This window comes from Triplophysa rosa, linkage group LG13, assembly GCF_024868665.1.
Source record: "Triplophysa rosa linkage group LG13, Trosa_1v2, whole genome shotgun sequence".
NCBI classification, from domain to species: Eukaryota; Metazoa; Chordata; class Actinopteri; order Cypriniformes; family Nemacheilidae; genus Triplophysa; species Triplophysa rosa.
The window spans coordinates 9,886,507-9,904,415 of record NC_079902.1 but is presented as its reverse complement, the minus strand read 5'-3'; the positions used below and the strand labels follow the sequence as shown (position 1 = coordinate 9,904,415).

Here is a 17,909-nt window from a genome sequence, read left to right as displayed (position 1 = left end):
GGTGATGTTCTTCGTTTTGGAAAGAAAAGGAAAGTTATTCAAAATGACACTTTTATGAGGTACTAGAACAAACATGTGGCAAAAATGTCACGTTTTAGTGTAGACAAATTTTAGGAGGCAGATTAAAGTATCCAAGCAGTCCTTAAAGGGATAGCTCACCCAAAAATTAAGAATTTAGTCATAATTTACTCACCTTCTTTGCAGAACACAAACGAAGATATTTTGAAAAATGTTGTTTACTGAACAATGGCGGTACGCCGGTACCCATTGACTTGCATTGGTTTTGTGTCTATACAATAGAAGTAAATGGGTACCGCCATTGTTCGGTTACCAATATTCTTTAAAATAAAAAGAAAGTCGTACAGGCTTGAAATAGGGGTTGAACGACCTCAGATTTTTTGAAGTCGACTACCATGTGATAAAAGTTGCGTCGACTAGTCGATGACGTCATTAATTAATCAAATAAGAGCTAGGGAATGTTTTGCAACAAGATTTGATGAGTGTGGGCAGTGAGTGCGTGTGTGCACAGTGTATGCGTGCGGGCTGTGCAAGAATGCCCTAAATAGCCTCTAACTAAATACAAATAGACAACAACAACTAAACTAAAATAAAACTATTTTACAGCGTGAGGTTGGTGGTAGCGGGGCTATGCAGTAAAAGAGCTGCAGGTGGATCTCTAACATTACTTCAGATCTGAAGCGTGTGTACAGACCAAACTTCCCTGACATTTACAACAAGTCAACTGAAAGTGTCATGTGCACTATTAGATGAAACAACAGAAAAATGTGTCGAGTTTGTTTGTGACGGCCTATGACTTTAGAACAAGAACAACGACAATTTATTTATTAGCCTAATGCAGCAGACGCTTTAGCGGACTTACAAACGCAGCACCTCAGTGACACAACAGCCAATACGAGAAACATCTTTATTTATTCTGTTTCTTTCATGTTTTATCAAATGGGGAACAAGTACAAAAATAGCCTATAATAGTAAAAGATCTGCGTGTAGAAGCCAGCGCACTAAAACTGTTTGGTTTACCTGCGAGCTTTTGCGGCGTCAGAACAAATCGTGATTGTTACGGACGAAAACAAGACACATTGTTAATGATGCGTGCGGAAGCAGGACAAGATAACATATTAATGCTGGGAGTGTGACAGAATCGTGTGGGAATGACATCCGTCCTGGGCGCAGGTGTCTTGGAACAATCAGCGGTCTTCTTAAAGGTACAGTGTCAAAAAATCACATGTCAACTAATTCGTGCAACCCCTAGTTTGAAATTATAAGAGGATGAGTACATGATGACAAAATTATCATTTTTGGCTGAAATGTCCCTTTAAATCTAAAATTCTACCACCAGTTCCCCTTTTAGTTCATGACAAATGTTTATTAAAAGTCACTTTATAAAAGGTACAGATATAAGCATGACAGGCACTAACAACTAAAAAGATCAACAAATTGAAGTCAAAGTGAACTCAACAATGAGTTTTTTTTTCATTCCCACAACTTTTATGGAGTGTGTCCAGAACCACTCTTAAACTTCACCCTCTTGACTCGGGCTTACAACAAAATAAGTCACCGCATAAGCCATTTCAACAACATTTGAAGGCTCTCCTACAAAAAGCAACGTTGCATTATGAGATGGCCTGCCACACAGGCAGCTCTATTGAGTCATCATTCAATGAGAGCTGAATATACAGGGTGAAAACAAAAGAGTTTAACTCAGCATGCTTAGTTTAACCAAAACTCACAATATAAGCATTAATCATGAAGTCGCATGCCGTAATCTCACACACTCAGTTATTTATATTCAACCAAAATCTAAATTCAGACCAAGCTAAGAATATTATACCAAATTCCAATGCAGATAAAAATTAGTTATAACTAAATAAAACTAATTAGAATTAGTTTTGAATAGCAATACATTGACCACAATGAAGCGTAATATTATAATATTGTGACCCAGATATTGGTCAAAGAAACTAAATCGCCAGATCTCGGTTCCCACCCCTAATGTTACATCATCACAGCAGGGCTGGACTGGGAAGAAAAATCGGCCCTGGCATTTTTGCCCCACATCGGCCCTCCACCATTATTGTCGACGGGGGGGCCTTACTTTCAAATCTTATCTCACACTAGACACAGCAAATAGAAAATTATATTAAAATACATTTTTAATAACCTAGAGGGAATTTACTTAACTGGCATGAACACAGGACCTTATAATTGAACATTAGACCCCTGATGAGTCGCTAACAGCATTAATGGACCTCCCTCCAAACCTCCATCAGGATTCCCGGTATAATATCTAAGACAAATCTCAATGTTCTCACTAGATACACCCTCCAGCTCTTCTTCAACCTTTCTCATTCTGCCTTGCCTGAGATAAGAATAGCACATAGCCTGAAGAAATACATTTGGCACAGCAGGTCAGCCATGGAAAATCACAGTCTGTGCTTCTTAATATCGAAGAACTTTTCTTCCCCTTGGTGTAGTAAGAACACCAGAGGTGGAAAATTACAACTTCAGACTTGATTTTTCCATAATACAGTTCAATTTCATCCAAATATAAGCCAATAAAAACAACATAACATAACAAGCAAGCAAGGGCTGCATATGGCAACACACGGATAAAGTGTTTTTGCATGTCTCAGATTACACGTAAAAAGTCTAAATTGTATATTTGTTGGTCGTTTAGGAATGCCCAACAATACTGGCAGGAAGTTGGGACTAATCAGCAAAAACAGAAGCGAGGCTGAAACAACACTGAACCATTTTCAGCTGGAGTTCTGGGCATCCTTAAACCACATCTGCTAAACCGAGCTGCTGAAAGATACCTGCTTTTCAAAAACAATTCAGCTTCTCAAAAATAAACACATCACATGCGACGGTCTTACAAAAAAAACACAAAGAAAAGAGCTTCATACTTCACTAAAAATACTTGAAGACTAAAGGCAATTGAAAAGCTGAACTGTAACCATGAAAAGCACCCAACCGCATGAATGTCATATCAGAGCTGACAGCACAGCTGGTGATACAGGTGTTGGTCCCCTGTTGATATATACAATAAGCTCAGTGTTACTACAGGCATGACTGCTCTGCTATGAAAAAAATAGCATTAAAATAATACTGCAGTGCAGAACAATGCTACTTATATTCAATATCCAGATGCAATGTTAAAAACCAACAGGCTGCAAATACCTCATGACTTGCATTGAATGAAAGAGAGACATTTTTTAACATGGAGGAGTGCAATACGATTTCTCTTTACGGAGGGCAAACACACCTCCACACTGTTGTGATATTTCTGTCATGAAGACATAGATGTCAGTTTATGATACTAACAAACACAAAGAGTTTGCATTGTGATTTTTTTATAACGGCTAGGGCTTTCACAATTATTAAATAATCGTCTCATCACAATTATTTGACGTCATCGCAATTATTTCATATAACCGCAATTAGTGTGAATCCTTAGAAAACAAGGGTGATCTGCAGTATCTGTTGCATTTTACATCCACTGTCCTTGATCTGCACTCACTCAAATGATATTTCTCCATCAATTGAGTTGTATTAGCTTCATATTTTTTGTGGATTTTGTTTCCAGAGTCAAGACTTGCTGCATCTGCACAGCAAGACCCTCATATTTCAGCGCTCAACACTCAAGTCTTCTCTGTTAAGGTCACTGTACAGTAAATAATATGAGTTATTTACAAAATTTTCAGATTTCTAAAGTATATATTTTCTTCATTTTCAAAGCCTTAAAACTTATCGCCATAATACCAAATTATTTAATAGACAATTAACCGTCAGTCAAATTTGAGAAAGCCCTAATAATGGCATTAATTACCGATGCATTAAAATGCATGTACTAATACATCAGGGTTTTAATTATAAATACAATTCTGAACCATCAGCTGTTTACCTTTAAAATCATTTAAAAAGTAGTAGTTTCTGGGCCTTTTTCCAGTAGGATTTAATGGTGTTCTATTTTATACCAGGTAACATCCCACTTACAGAATCCAACACATTGCCAATACAGAGACCATTTCACGGTACCTTTCATGAAAACCACCACAATTCCCAGTTAAATCCATTAGAATTTCTGTATTTTTTTAGCTGGAAAACATCTGCTGTGTTTTAATATCATTACTCAAAGACAAATAAAACGTAAGAAAAAAAACTGGAGTAAATAAAAGGTGAGCAAACCAAACACAAACTCTGAAAAGAAAGGAAAAGACACGGAAGAATCTGTTTCATATTGTTCTTGCATTTGATTCACACCCTTTTATTGTCACAGAAGTCACATGTAGCCTACCTGCAATTCTTTCATTCTGCACATTACAGCTATAGAAGGCTAAAACACGCGACAGGTACGCGAGTGATGCGCAACAACGCAATCGAAACGCAACTTTATATCAATACGAAACGTTTGATTGTTTCTTTCCGACTTAGACAATAACAACAAAACAGCCGGCTTCTAAGTCAAATACTCTTACAACTTATAAAATTGAACCTACCTTGGTTTGCAGTGACAGCCTTTTGTATGTCGCGTATGTTGAAGCGATAATAAACAGCAGTCGGAGTGTTATTGTTGCGATCGCGGCGCGCGCAGAAGTTTACGTGATTCGGAGGAGCTGCGCGGGCATTACACATTCGCTTTCACACAGTGACAAACACACGCAGATACCGTCAGCTCTGTGTTGACAGCTCCCATGCTGTAACAATCACATCTACCCCTCCTATTCCACACAACTACTCCCCGCGGACACGTGATTATCCCACGGGAACGGCGCTCATCCCTCCTTCCCCAGCAGCTGGGATCGGTGCGCGTCCTTGTGTTTGCCTCTGTCTATGCAGTTCCTTTCTTCTTAACGACATAAGCACTAAACGTATTGCGTAATAGAAACGATTTAATAAAGCCTGACATTTATCTGACTATGGATATCGACTTTATTATAGACATAACATGAATAATCCTGATATACATACTGATCAGTGTGCATGGATACGTTTATGTATACGTACAATACATACACTTAGGAAACTTAGCAATGGTTTTATTAGTTTGCTTGGCAAATTGATTATTATTTCTATTACCATAGTTAAAGACCGTAGTAAATATGTGGTTAAAATATGGTTACTATAGTTAAACCATGGTTAATTTGTTTTAAGGGAACTGATTAAATGTATACTTTGAATCACTTTGGATAAAAGTGTCTGACAAATGTAAATAATGCACACTTTATTTTACATAAACTTTGCAGGCACTGCCCCAATAACAAGCAGGAACAATGTTTGTCCACAGTAAAGATTTAATTGATGTTTGCATAATTTGGGATTAAGTGGATAAAAACCTTCAAGAATCTGGTCAAGTATGCAATAGTTCATGTAATTTTATAATGCAGTTTTATAATTTGATAAAAATGAAAGCTTTACTTCTTATTAGATGTTATGTAAGACTGGGAAAACCATCAATTCTGTAAAAAACTGCTTTGTTACTGACCTCAAGAAGCTGTATGAAATGGGATATATAATGGTATAGATTACAATTAGATTAGTTATGAAACAAACTTCAATCTGTTTATTTTTTGTTGAAGACTCTGAGATTTGTCAAAGAGACCTCAAGTCATATTCTGGCACTTGACCATACTGGGCCTCCTCCACACGTGGATTTCCAAGCGGAAAATCTTTCCTTGGAACATATGTTTCTGCCAGAGTTCAGTAAGTTTCACCATTACATAACAAACCAGAGAAGAGAAATGTTGCACATGTTTGTTGCTAAAATAAATGAAGAGAGCGCAATAACCAACTACACAGCATTGTCAACCCTCTGCAATATAATTAGATGCAAACTTACTTATTTTAAGTACTGCGCTTTGCTTAGATAAGTTTGAAAGATGAAAGTGCGAGAGCAAAACTGGATCTATTTTCCCGACAAACAGAAGTTCACTTAATGCCCTTATTTATCTCAGCACATTAGTGATGAACCCCTCCACGAGAGATGCGATGAAGTTTCACAATCGGTGCCAAACATCATTTCTTTTCACATCTCGGAACATTCATTCACATTTACTGCGTCTTGCGCTCACATTAGCATTTATATCTAATGGTTCTTACAATTTCCCCAGCACATGATTAATGGACACATTTTAAGTGCAGTAAATAGCTGACGTGCGAAAAACAAAAATGACATTGTAAGTCTAATTTGGAGGCTTTGAAGCATTTGGTTAACAAACAAAATGAAAGGCCTAAAAGGGAGCTTTTCTGGAGCAGAAATCTCAATTCATTCAGCTGTTGGGATCCTTCACGGAGAGAAGCAGTGGGGAGCGGACGGATCTTTGTTAGGCTGTCATGACTCGCCTCTAAGTTCTCATGGTTTTCTAGTAATAAATTCTTCAACATCCATTTTCACTCTTAGCTTGAGGACACATTTAAGCATTATATGATTCGATGGTTCTCTGATCAATTTTTGATATGCAATTTAAATTTCATTTCACATATACTGTAGGCTGCAAAACCAGCTGCTTTAAAATACATAATTAAACATAATATCTTTGTTTTCTTATTATGGGATTTAGCCTTTTCTACAATGAGTGTCAGGAGTGCAGTTCTATGCATTAGTGTTGGAGGACAGAGACGGCCTTTTGCAGCAATGATCCGAAACACAAGAATATAGTTTTCTTTTCTGATAGCTGCCATAAACGCTGAATAGTTCACAAAAGCCCATAAAATACAGACCCCTAAAACACTAGAAATTGACTCTTGTTTCATGGCATCTGGATCTGCGAATGACTTTGTGGGTAGATACCCACCGGCGTAGCACCTACTAGGCAGCACTACAGTGTAATAAGTCCTATTCTAAATAGACTGGGTTGCTATATAATTGGCAGTTGGACTCTTATGATAAAATCATTTATTCCAGCTGAGCTGATAGTGTCGTCTTTCCAGGACGCTCAATATCATTGAGCTGTTACAAGGGAAGTTTGACAAATAACATGTTTCACAGCCACTTCCCTTTGGATTTCACACAAGGACAAAACCAGATTTAGGAGACTCTTGTTTTGCACCTGAGGGACCCACAGTGGTGGTGTGATGATCCAGTTATACAGGATTGTAGTCTAAAAGTCACTTAGGGTGAACACCTAAGTGTCACGAAACTGTTCTTAAGACAAAATATAAGATTGTTCTTGAAAGGAAGTTCATAAGAATGTTTCTAAGAGGTAATTATATATTCATTTACAACAAACTTTATTTGTGTAAAAAGCGCTTTGCATTTTCATGTAGCCTACATATATTAGCATGTCAACTGTTAAATGACATTAACGATCACATGTTGACTAAAATGTTAGCAAGGGTTATAATATTATATTTATTATAATACTTTTTTGATGGCATAATATTTGTGACCCTCTCCATTTCGACTCGATTAATGTAAAAAGCACTCTTTATTTATTAATGATGAAAGCTAAAGTAGGGCAGTTAGGTCTTATTATTATATCAATATAAAAATTCCTCAATGGCAAGTAAATGTCAAAATTATGATTCTGGATCAATACAATGCACATAACATGTGAAACAACCAAATACATGTTTTAAACATCCTTTTAAGATTTGAGACGACTGTACATCGTTTTTTGAGTGTCCCTCATCATCTTGAATAGGCCAGACGAGGTCAATTTAGGACACATCAGTTGTTTTATTATCAGAAATATCTCTTAAAAGAGGATTGTGTTGATGAGCTGGCACTCGTGGCAGTGGCACCCAAGTAATCTTACAAAGCCTGAGCAAAAATCCAGCAAGTTGATCCGAGCTGAACAAAGATCAATTTTCATCCCACAAAACTCAGTCAGGGCTTCTATTCAGGGATTGTCAACCAAATCACAATCCTAGTTTGTAATTTGAACAAGCCCTTTAAGAGCCTCTTAAATCACTCAAAATATCTTCTTTTGTGTTCAACAGAACAAAAAATGTATAAGTAATTTTTCCTACTATGGGAGTCAATAGGGTCCAATAGCTTTTTGGTTACAAGCATTCTTCCAAATATATTTCCCTGTGTTCATCAGAACAAAGAAATTTATACACATTTGGAACAACTCAAAGGTGAGTAAATGATGACAGAATTTTTATTTTGGGGTGAACTGTCCCTTTAACCATAGGGCTACCCAACAGGTTATTTCAGCAAATCGACTGAATTGAATTTGTAAAAATGCACGTTTTTATTTTGTCTCTCTCTAATTTCCTTCTGTTCGGAATGGGAAATTAGCGATTAGAGCTTCAAAAGTGAAAAGGAAATGACCTCAAACTTTCACCGACAGTATACGTATCTTCAAAAGGGTGGAATAAGATCAGATAATATCTGATGAATCACACTTTTTATTGTGTGAATCATTGAAGCTTTATAAATAGTTGATTATATAATGAGGGAGTCAGGCAGGTTGAGAGCAATAATTGATGAGGCAGAGTACAGATGGACCACACTGTCTAATTAACTTCTGTAACTGATAACCCTCTTCTTTATTAATGGCCCAAAAAACTTTTTTACTATCACCAGGCAAACTTAAGACCACTTAAACAATTAAAAACTGTGGTCACATTGGGTGAAATTATACATCTCATAAACGTTACTTCTGGCAAAGAGTATTTTAATTGTCTCACAATTTACAATTCACACTTGTCAGTCAAACTTTCAGTTTTTAATTCGTATTTAAGCGTGGTTGGCCCCCTGGAAAATGTGTGAGAAACGGTTTCCACCTGGGCTTTGGTTTTTGATCATAAAGTAATGAAAAATGTTGAAGCTCTATCTGTCATGCTCCTCTCATCTCATCATCAAAAGAGCCCACAGCTCAGTTTCAATAGAACCTCTAGAGAGCAAGAGATCTTTATTGCTTTTTGAATTTTACTGATTAAAAAAAGTCAAAACAGCATATTGTGCACTGCTAAAATGAGTGATCACTAGATGGGAGCATCATTTACAAAAATGTTTAGTAAGAGCACAACAGACTTCAAGAAATATTGTTAACACTTTACAGTAAGGTTGTATTTGTAAAAAATGAGTCATTAGCTAACAGGAACTAACAACAAGCAATACATCTACAGTTCAAGTTAATTTCAGCATTTACTAATACATTTTTAAAATCAGAAATTGTAACTGTTAACATTAGTTAATGCACCATAAACTAACATGAATAAATGTATTGAAATCAACAAAGATTAATACATGCCCAAATACTAAATTGCTCAATGTTAGTTTATGTTAGTCATGCATTTATAAAGCAATAAGCCCCGCGAAGCAGTGGGTTACAGTGCATTTTATAACAGCTAAGGGGGTTGTGGCACGACGCGAAGCGGAGTTATTGCTTTTATAAAACAGTTATTCCATATGCTTAGCAAGGTTTCATAAAATAAAGTAAATAAAATGATATTTAGGCTATGTGGCGCGGTCAGCCGTTATATATTGGGGTATTTTATAACGGCTTAGAACTCCGCTCAGCCAATCAGAATCAAGGACCAGAACTGATCGGTTTATAACTTATTTTAACATATCGTCGCTGTACCTCTAAAACGTTGTATGTCCGAATTCGCTGTTTTTCAGGAAATAGAAAAACACTGTACTTTTTAAATGATTAAATACTGTGTTGTTAAAGTTGACAAGCACTTTTAATGCTGTTTATTGGTTAGATATTTGCAAAACCCAGTAACAAACATAAAGGGTGACTAAAAATAATGATTTATGGCAAAAAATAAAGCATTATCATTCAAAAAAACTGAACTTTATGTCGTCTACTTACATGTACAGTACATTGTTAAAAAACTTGTCAAATCCTTGTAGTATCTGCTGGCTGGATGTTGGCAGTTTCACTCAGTTTATGAGGCACCACAGTTGAAGCAGCTGGTAAGAACATAAGGTCAAGAGCTTCTGGCTTTATTAAGGATATGCATCCTTCTCAGCTTGACCCTCAGACAAGCTCAAGGTCCAAACTGAAGTTGGCCATCCTAACCCTTCTCACATGCATCTGTAAAAACGAGTTATTTTGTGCCACAGCGGTCTGTTGTCAGCCGTGTACCTGCCTGCATTGAAAACCGTACCCTGCAGCTATCATTAGCTATATCCATGCACAGCACATGGCACTGACAGCCTCTAGGATTCAGATCGGTGCATTTATTGGATGCCAAGTCAGTGAGATTCATGCGGTTATGAGTCCGTGTCCCAGAGCCTGCTGCTGAATTGCTTAGCACACTGGGAAATCTGTTTTTGGACATATGCAGCTTGGGATCGTAATTTTATGAGAGCAAATTTTGAAATGTATGAAGTGAACTTGTATTTTATACGTCTGAGAACCTGTCTTTTATGCATCCATTTCGATAAAACAACTCCTCAAAGCTGCTTGAGAACACAGAACACAAGTGACTGTAAAAAAAAGTCTTGACAGAATATCAACACAGCTGCTGTCTGCTTTGGCCAGGAGGCAGAATAGAGATCATTGTAAAGGTCACCGATTATATCTGGCCAGGTCTAGTGTCACATTTAAGAAATCCAACTGTGGGCTGTGTTGTAACACCATGTAACCTTGCAACGCAGCGTTAGTATCAGAAAAGGCTAGTCTTGTGAGAAAGGCGACAGGTTTGGGCACAGTTAAAGCAGACAGATGGTGATGGTGACAGTGGTCATTTCACTTATTGGCTGCTGAGTTTCAAGGTCACTGTTTAATGGCTGGAAACCACATCTGACCCAACAGGAAAATGGGTGTGGAGGTGAAGAGAGCGTCAATGTCAGTCAGAAACATTATTAGCACTTCAGTCATTAGCAGGGTTATGGAGAACGCAACACTGAAGTGGATATATGTGAAGTGGTTATTTAAATGTCACTGTATGTGAAGACTTGGAGAAGGGCTTATATTTATTTGCTTGCTTGTTTAATAGAAATTAGAAACTTGCCTTCAGAAACAGAACTGTTGCTTTTGATGATCAACACTGTCAGTCATGTTAGCTCTGGTGAAATACTTTAGTGCCTCATCATTTCCCAGCACCATATGTTCTGGATATGAAGGCCCACATGTCCAACAGCGACCTGTGGAGAGCTTCTACAAAACAGCTATTACATCCAACATGCTTTACAGACATCATGTTTGAAAACATTCCATACATTTTGACCTTTGAATAAATAAAATGTTGAATCAAATTGTGGACTTTGGATAAAATTAGCTATGAATGAATTGCACCTGGCGAAAATGTAATTTAAGTACATGTTAGGTAAATTCAGGTTGTTGTTACACTCTAAAAACATTCGTGTTAAAAACAACACATCTCTGGGTTATTGTGTTAAAATAACACATAATGTGTTAAAGAGCATTACACAAACAATGTGTTAATATTAACACATTGGAATACTTCACACAACTTGAACATTCTTGCATAATTTACTCAACCTCATACCATATCAGATGTATAATTTATGCATTCCTTTCTGCAGATGAACACAAACCAATCATTTTGCATTAAAATGTCATTTGTTATCGTTTCATATGGTTATCAAAATGGTGAAGCTCCAAAAAGCACATACAGATCAGAGTGCAGGCTATAGATTCACAAATGGTGGTATTTTTGGTACAGTAACTTAGTGGTTTTCACATCTCATGACCCATATGCGTTGCATATAATACTCTTGTTCTCATATAATTTCCCCTCCTTATATAACTTCTCTTTGATTTTAAACACCAGCCATGTATCATTATTTCCTGACTGCATGTGCTGTAGTCTCAGGAAAAGTTTCCAATTTTTACAATAATACCATGTACTGTATTGCACTCTGTATTGTACGGTGGCCGGGAAGTGCAAAACAAAACAACAAATCACAAAACTAAAAACAAATCTAAAAGCAAAAAAAAAATCAACCCAAAATCAAAATGACAAATCTGAAAACAGAATAGTATGGGATAACTTTCGTGTCAATAAAAATGAATGCAAACTTTAAAAAAACGAACAAAAATATACAACGAGAAAGAAAAAAAACACTTTGATAATGAAAACAATTAACTCAATTGCAAAAATGTGACATGATTTTCAAATAAACTGCGTATATATTCAAATAAAAGTACGTTTTATAAAGTATGAGTGGGAGTAGTATGAATATATTTCGGACATACTGCGTCCGCCATGTTTTATGGTCATGTGACCCGTATTCTCTTTGACCTATGACGTATTAACAACAACCTACACGTGAGAGTTGATAAAAACATAATTTGGTCACTAGAAATTAATTTATTGGCACTTACATTAAAAACGGACGTCCGCTTTAAAGTTTTCTGCTGTATTTATTTGATTTACTTTTGAAATGTGACCGTTTCTCAGCTCCCGTGGCATCATGGGATAGAGAAGTGTCCATCCGATCCACACTTACGAATCTCAGCGGAAGTAGTAGACCATCCGGATATTTCTCGCCTACTGATTTTTGCATACTGAGGTTTCGGACATACTATTCATGACTCATACTCATTTTCGCCTACTATATAGTATGGAAGTAGGCGATTTCGGACACAGCCTATATGTACTCTCATTTGCCCATTGTGTGTTGTCTGGTATTGAAGTAACTGTGTTGGATTTTTGCCTGTTCCGTGGATGTTATTTGCCTGTTGGATTATTCTGTTTTCGTTTACGTGGATGTTGCCCTGTTTTTGGATTTACCTTTTTTTTTGTGGAGTTTGACCCTTGTTTGTTGCACCGTTTTATATTAAATCTCCACTTTACACCCGAGTTCCCTCATGACATTGTCTTTCGTCTTCACGACTGTTACACGTACAACATATTGTTTACTAAATAAGTTCAACATATGAATCATTTTCTGTATAAAAAAAAAACGTTGTAGAAGTCATTTAAAAAGCCACTGAAGTCATTTGGATTATTTTAATGATGTACAGTATGTGCTTTTTAGAGCTTCACCATTTTGAGCACTGTACAAGGTAACATGACCGCATTTAAATACAAAATGATTTGTTGTGTTCAGCTAAGGAAAGGAAATATACAGTAGTGGCTGCTGTATTTCTATACAGTATTTGCTTTTGAGGCCCCTCAGGTTCAATCTAACCATCTGCTACAAAACTAGAACGAAAGTATTTTTTGAAAAGCATATTTAGGAAATAATCCTTTAAGTAGCTGTTTCACCAAAGGAGGAATGAAAATCTGGTAAAAATCTGTGCTAAACACAGCTGTCATGCAATTTCTCATTTTGCAGACCAGTTCTGAGTGCAAGGCTGTGGAGAATTAGGCAGTCTATTATGTTTACAATGCAGAGCATGCGCTCGACTCCACACATCTGATATACGCCTGCTTTCGTGACATTGTCATGAACTGTAATCTATTACTTAGTGTCAAGGACACGAATTTCCCCTTTTTTTCTCGTGTCAGTCTGCACGACATTTTTTCATGTCACCCAGCATGACTTTCAATCTAAAGTATTTTAATACGCGGTATCTTTCATATGTATAAATATATATCAACGCAATCTGATGGTAATTCATACCTATTTTACAAGGTGGTTCATTCGTGTGAATTCCTATTTCTGTGCTGAGATCTTTGCTGCCGGCGGTTGGTTTTTAATGAATGCTACAGAAGCAATGGAAGCCATACTTCATTGCTTTATGAATAATTATTGTCAGGGACTGCATTGTTTGCCGTTTTGACAAACTGTTGCTGTATAATCCATTGAGAGTATAAAGGCCAGCACTGGTTTAGAGCTCTGGCAGTTGATGGCAGAGATGGACGAATAATGTGGTGCTCAGTGAATGATGATAGAGCAATAAATGTATTTCTCATAGATTTATGACACAGCCTTGAATAGAAAGAACTGGGAAGTCGAACGACTTCAATGGGGATTAAAATATGGAGCAATTATATGATGCTTTCCTTCTGATGTGTGAAATTGACGTTCTCTTTGTAGGAGAATCTTAAAGCACAGTAGAACTGTTTGAGGCCTTTTAATAGTTTTTATGGGCCAAACTTTTTGTGAATTTGAGATCATAGTCTCTAATCTTTTGTAATCTAGAGATGAAAAGAAAGCCTGAAGTTACTCTGAAAATCAGTTGTGTTGTATAATCATTACAGTGTATGTGTGTATTAGCATTAGCACTATGTATTAGCATTTTTGTCTTTTTGTCAGACATTGTACGTAAAGCATTTATTTATTACATTGAAAGAATACATTTTCATACATCACGTTAAAAAGAAAATTGTTGATTTGTATGCGCAGCCAAAAATATAATGTCATGAAAATGGCAAGTTTTAGACGCAGCATGTGAAAGGTTTACAGAAACGTGCAATTAAGAACAAAAATTACCGGGTATTTGTTACACTTCACAATAAGGCTGTATTTGTTAAAATTAGTAAACGCATAAGCTAATGTAGCAGAGTGGATCACGTGTGCCTGGGTGGCCATGTGATTCCACTCATTTTAATTGGATGTTTTCAACTTGCGGGTATATAAGGGGGAGACTTGTCCACCTGGATGCGTGTCATTGTTGGTACCGCCCCTTAGTGATGTCATCTGTTGTCGCCGAAGGTTGGATACTGTTGTTTTTAGCTTTTGGTTTTGTGCTTTGTGCGTGAGCGGTAATTATTATATCTGTTATTAGGAAGCGCAATATGTTTGCCACTGTCGGCCTTATTTCTCCTGTTAGTCTCAGGTGTTATGCTGCTGATTAAGTGACTGCCATGAATGGCATGGGCTATAGCATCCACTTCGGTATGTATTAATGGGTTTTGTGTAACTTTTATGGGCGTTTAATAACTAATCATCTTTGCTTCGTGTCCAGCAGGTTCATAGAAGTGCAAAAGAGGTTTGATGACCTTTCGTAGCTAAACATTGTCTGACGCGACTACGTTGCTGTTTTGCCCTGAGCTTTGCGTCGCTTGGCAGTCCGTGTCGGCGCTTTTAATAAACTGCTTTTATTGTGCCATTTTTAATATAAACTTTCTGTGCGGTTGCTGTTTGGCTACTTTGTATTTTATTTTTTATTTTTTCTTGCCTCACGTTGCTTGGTGTTATTTTCCTGCCCCAGTTGGGTTGAGGTGAAGCTGTGCATTTTTTGTTTTGTCCCGTAGCTGCAGGGATAACCAAATGTTATCATGAGGTAAGATTTGTGTTTTTTGCTTGTTTGATTTTCCTGGAATTTTTGTGCCTGTGTTTAATGTTTTGTTTCTTTGTTTTATTTCTATTTATTGGGGTGTCTGGAGGGGGGAGCTGCATGTTGTGTGTTAGCCTATTATGTGGTGTTTACACTGAGTGCTGTGCAATTATGACTTGTACTTGATTTTGTGTGCCTGTGTGAAGGGTGTGGTTTGCAACTTTATTGTAAGTCTGCAACTAACTAGTCACTCCATTACTCTGGTTGTTAGAATATAATTTTTTGTGTGTCTGGGTTAGTCAATTTGGCAACTAAGCAGCGGATTTTAAAAAATTAAGAATTTTTTGTACATTTATACCCACATCTCTTGCCTGAAATCATTTGGTAATGAACCTGTGTGTCCTTATTTGTACTTCTATTGTTATATTGTCACATGTTTGTGAGGTGGTGTAGTCGACTATATCTGGTTAAATTCTTTAATTGGGCCCTTTAGGCCTTAAAACCTGAAGGCTACTGCCTGTCGTCGTCGTACAACTCCGCTACACTAACATGAACTATCAGCAAGCAATATAGTTTTTCAGCATTTCGTAATCCTTGCTAATGTTAGTTAATGTCAGTGCTATTATTCGTGTTAGTTCATGGTGCATTAACTAATGTTAACATTAGATTTTAATAATGTATAAGTATGCTCATATTAACATGAACTAAGATGAATAAATGCTGTAGAAGTATTGCTCATTGTAAGTTCATATTAACTAATGTTAACAAATGCAACCTTATTGCAAAGTGTTACCAAAAATATTAGCAACTTAAAACAAAAATAGTAATACAATACATAAATTTGATCTGTTTTATCACATTTTCAAATAATGATATGATCATTTCAGCTCTGCTCCGACACCCTCCGTCCTCACTGTTATTCTTCTCAGGAGACTAAAAACCTAAACCCTATAAATAGACAGGAAGCGGGGGGCCAAATATACCCAATTGTTTAGTGCTGTCACTTCTCTCAACACACTAAAAGAGGGGAAATGCATTTAGACTAGTCTGCCAGGGAGATGCAGGGAAAGCCCGATATCGACCAGAAAGACTTCACGGCATGATATTTTAAAAGTCATCTGAGTGCTCTCAGAGGCAGGTACAAACATGGTGCCATGACCCTTTGTTCTAGCATGCTCTTATCACCCCGCTCTGATGTTCCCGGGCTGGCCCATGGGCATGACACCAGACGAAATAAAACTCTGTCACCTCCTGCACTTCAGGGCCAGACTATATACAGAGCGTGCATGTAAACAAGAGTCTGCAGGCAAACCTCTACTGATTCAAGAATACAAATGAACTTTGTGTGCACGACATATTGGGTCAAAATGTAAACGCTACCCATGGGAAACAAGACAACATGGAGACATTCTATATACGTGTGTCTGATAGTACAAGAAATAACTCCCCAACAGGGGGACAGAATAAAAGATGGAAATTTGTTGGAGCGTGATGTGACCCTCAGTCTATATAAAGCGAGTTTTTTAGAGACCTGATTCTGAAAACCCTGTGAGAATCACTTCAAAGAGCGCATGAGTCAGAGGAACGCTGTGTCTCGTTCCCAATACTGTTAGAAACCAAGCAAGAGAAGATATTCTCCTCAGACAAGCAGGGCCCGTATTCACAAAACATCTTAAGGCTAAAAGTCGCTCCTAACTTGTTGATTTAGGAGAAACTCTTAAAAATAATGGGCGTTTCTGTCCTAATTTTAGGACTCCTATTTTTTGTGCTAAGAGTATTTCACAAAGTGTTTTAGCGCTAAAACTAGCACCTAAAACTGTGAGACGTTAGGAGTAGTGAAGAGGACTCCCAAGTCACTAAGACCCACTCACAACAATCCTAAAATGGCTGTAACACCAGCAGTCTACCTTGAAACTTAAACATTTTAGAAAGATTTCATGACAATGAGCTCAACCATAAAGACTACTAATATCTGCTAACTGTTAATGAGAGACAGGCAAAATGCTTACAATTAGCTGAACATTTACTTTATATGAACATATAGTTTATTTGCACAAGATAACTTCTTTTTTTAAATAATTCAAAAATCATGTTGTCTATTGTGTTTTGTTGTATTTGTTAGCTGTATTTTTTAAAGTTATTGTTACTTAATAAAAAGCAATAAAAAACAAACAATTTGATTCATATTAATTGGAATGCACAATACAAACTTGAATTTTGAAAAAAAAGTTATTAGTTCTTGTAAATGAACTCTTCACTTGTTGAATTAGTAATTTAGTATATAATTTATCATCTTAATTTGAATACGGCAATAAATATTAAAACATTTTATTTGAATATGACTACATTTTTGTTTTAAGATCTTAATTTAAATATGTCAACATGAGACCCCTATACTATAATATTTATATGATTAAATGACTGACAGAGACCCATCCTCTATCAGCCAATCACTGTGGTCATAGTCAGTAAATTTGCTGACATCATCCATAGCAACGAGGTCAACCCCGCCCTTTTTCTTAGCTTAACATTTATTTCTGTTCCTTAGTAAAAGTTGCTCTCAGCAGCGTTGTGAATAGCTTTTAAGTGGAAACTCTTATCTAAAAACTTTTACTGCTGTTTTGGAGAGCTCTTAGTGTTAAGATAAACTGTTTTGTGAATACGGGCCCAGATGTTCAGGGCCTCACTGCTACAGTCTGAACAGTCTCTCCTCAGTGATTTTCCACAGAAAAAATGATTCACGATCAAAATACAGATGGAGAAAATGTTGATTACATGTGTAAAGGAAGGTAC

The 17,909-nt window shown here is 36.8% G+C and overlaps 1 protein-coding gene across 2 annotated transcripts in view; it reads right to left on the bottom strand.

The window, feature by feature from the left end:
• The window catches only part of mid2 (midline 2), a 137,491-nt gene extending 132,665 nt beyond the window's left edge, over positions 1-4,826 (bottom strand). For both annotated transcript variants that reach the window (XM_057349532.1, XM_057349531.1), the window contains exon 1: positions 4,518-4,826. The gene's annotated coding sequence lies outside the window, so the exon portion shown is untranslated. The remainder of the gene's footprint in view (positions 1-4,517) is intronic.
• Between the last annotated feature and the right edge of the window lie 13,083 nt (positions 4,827-17,909).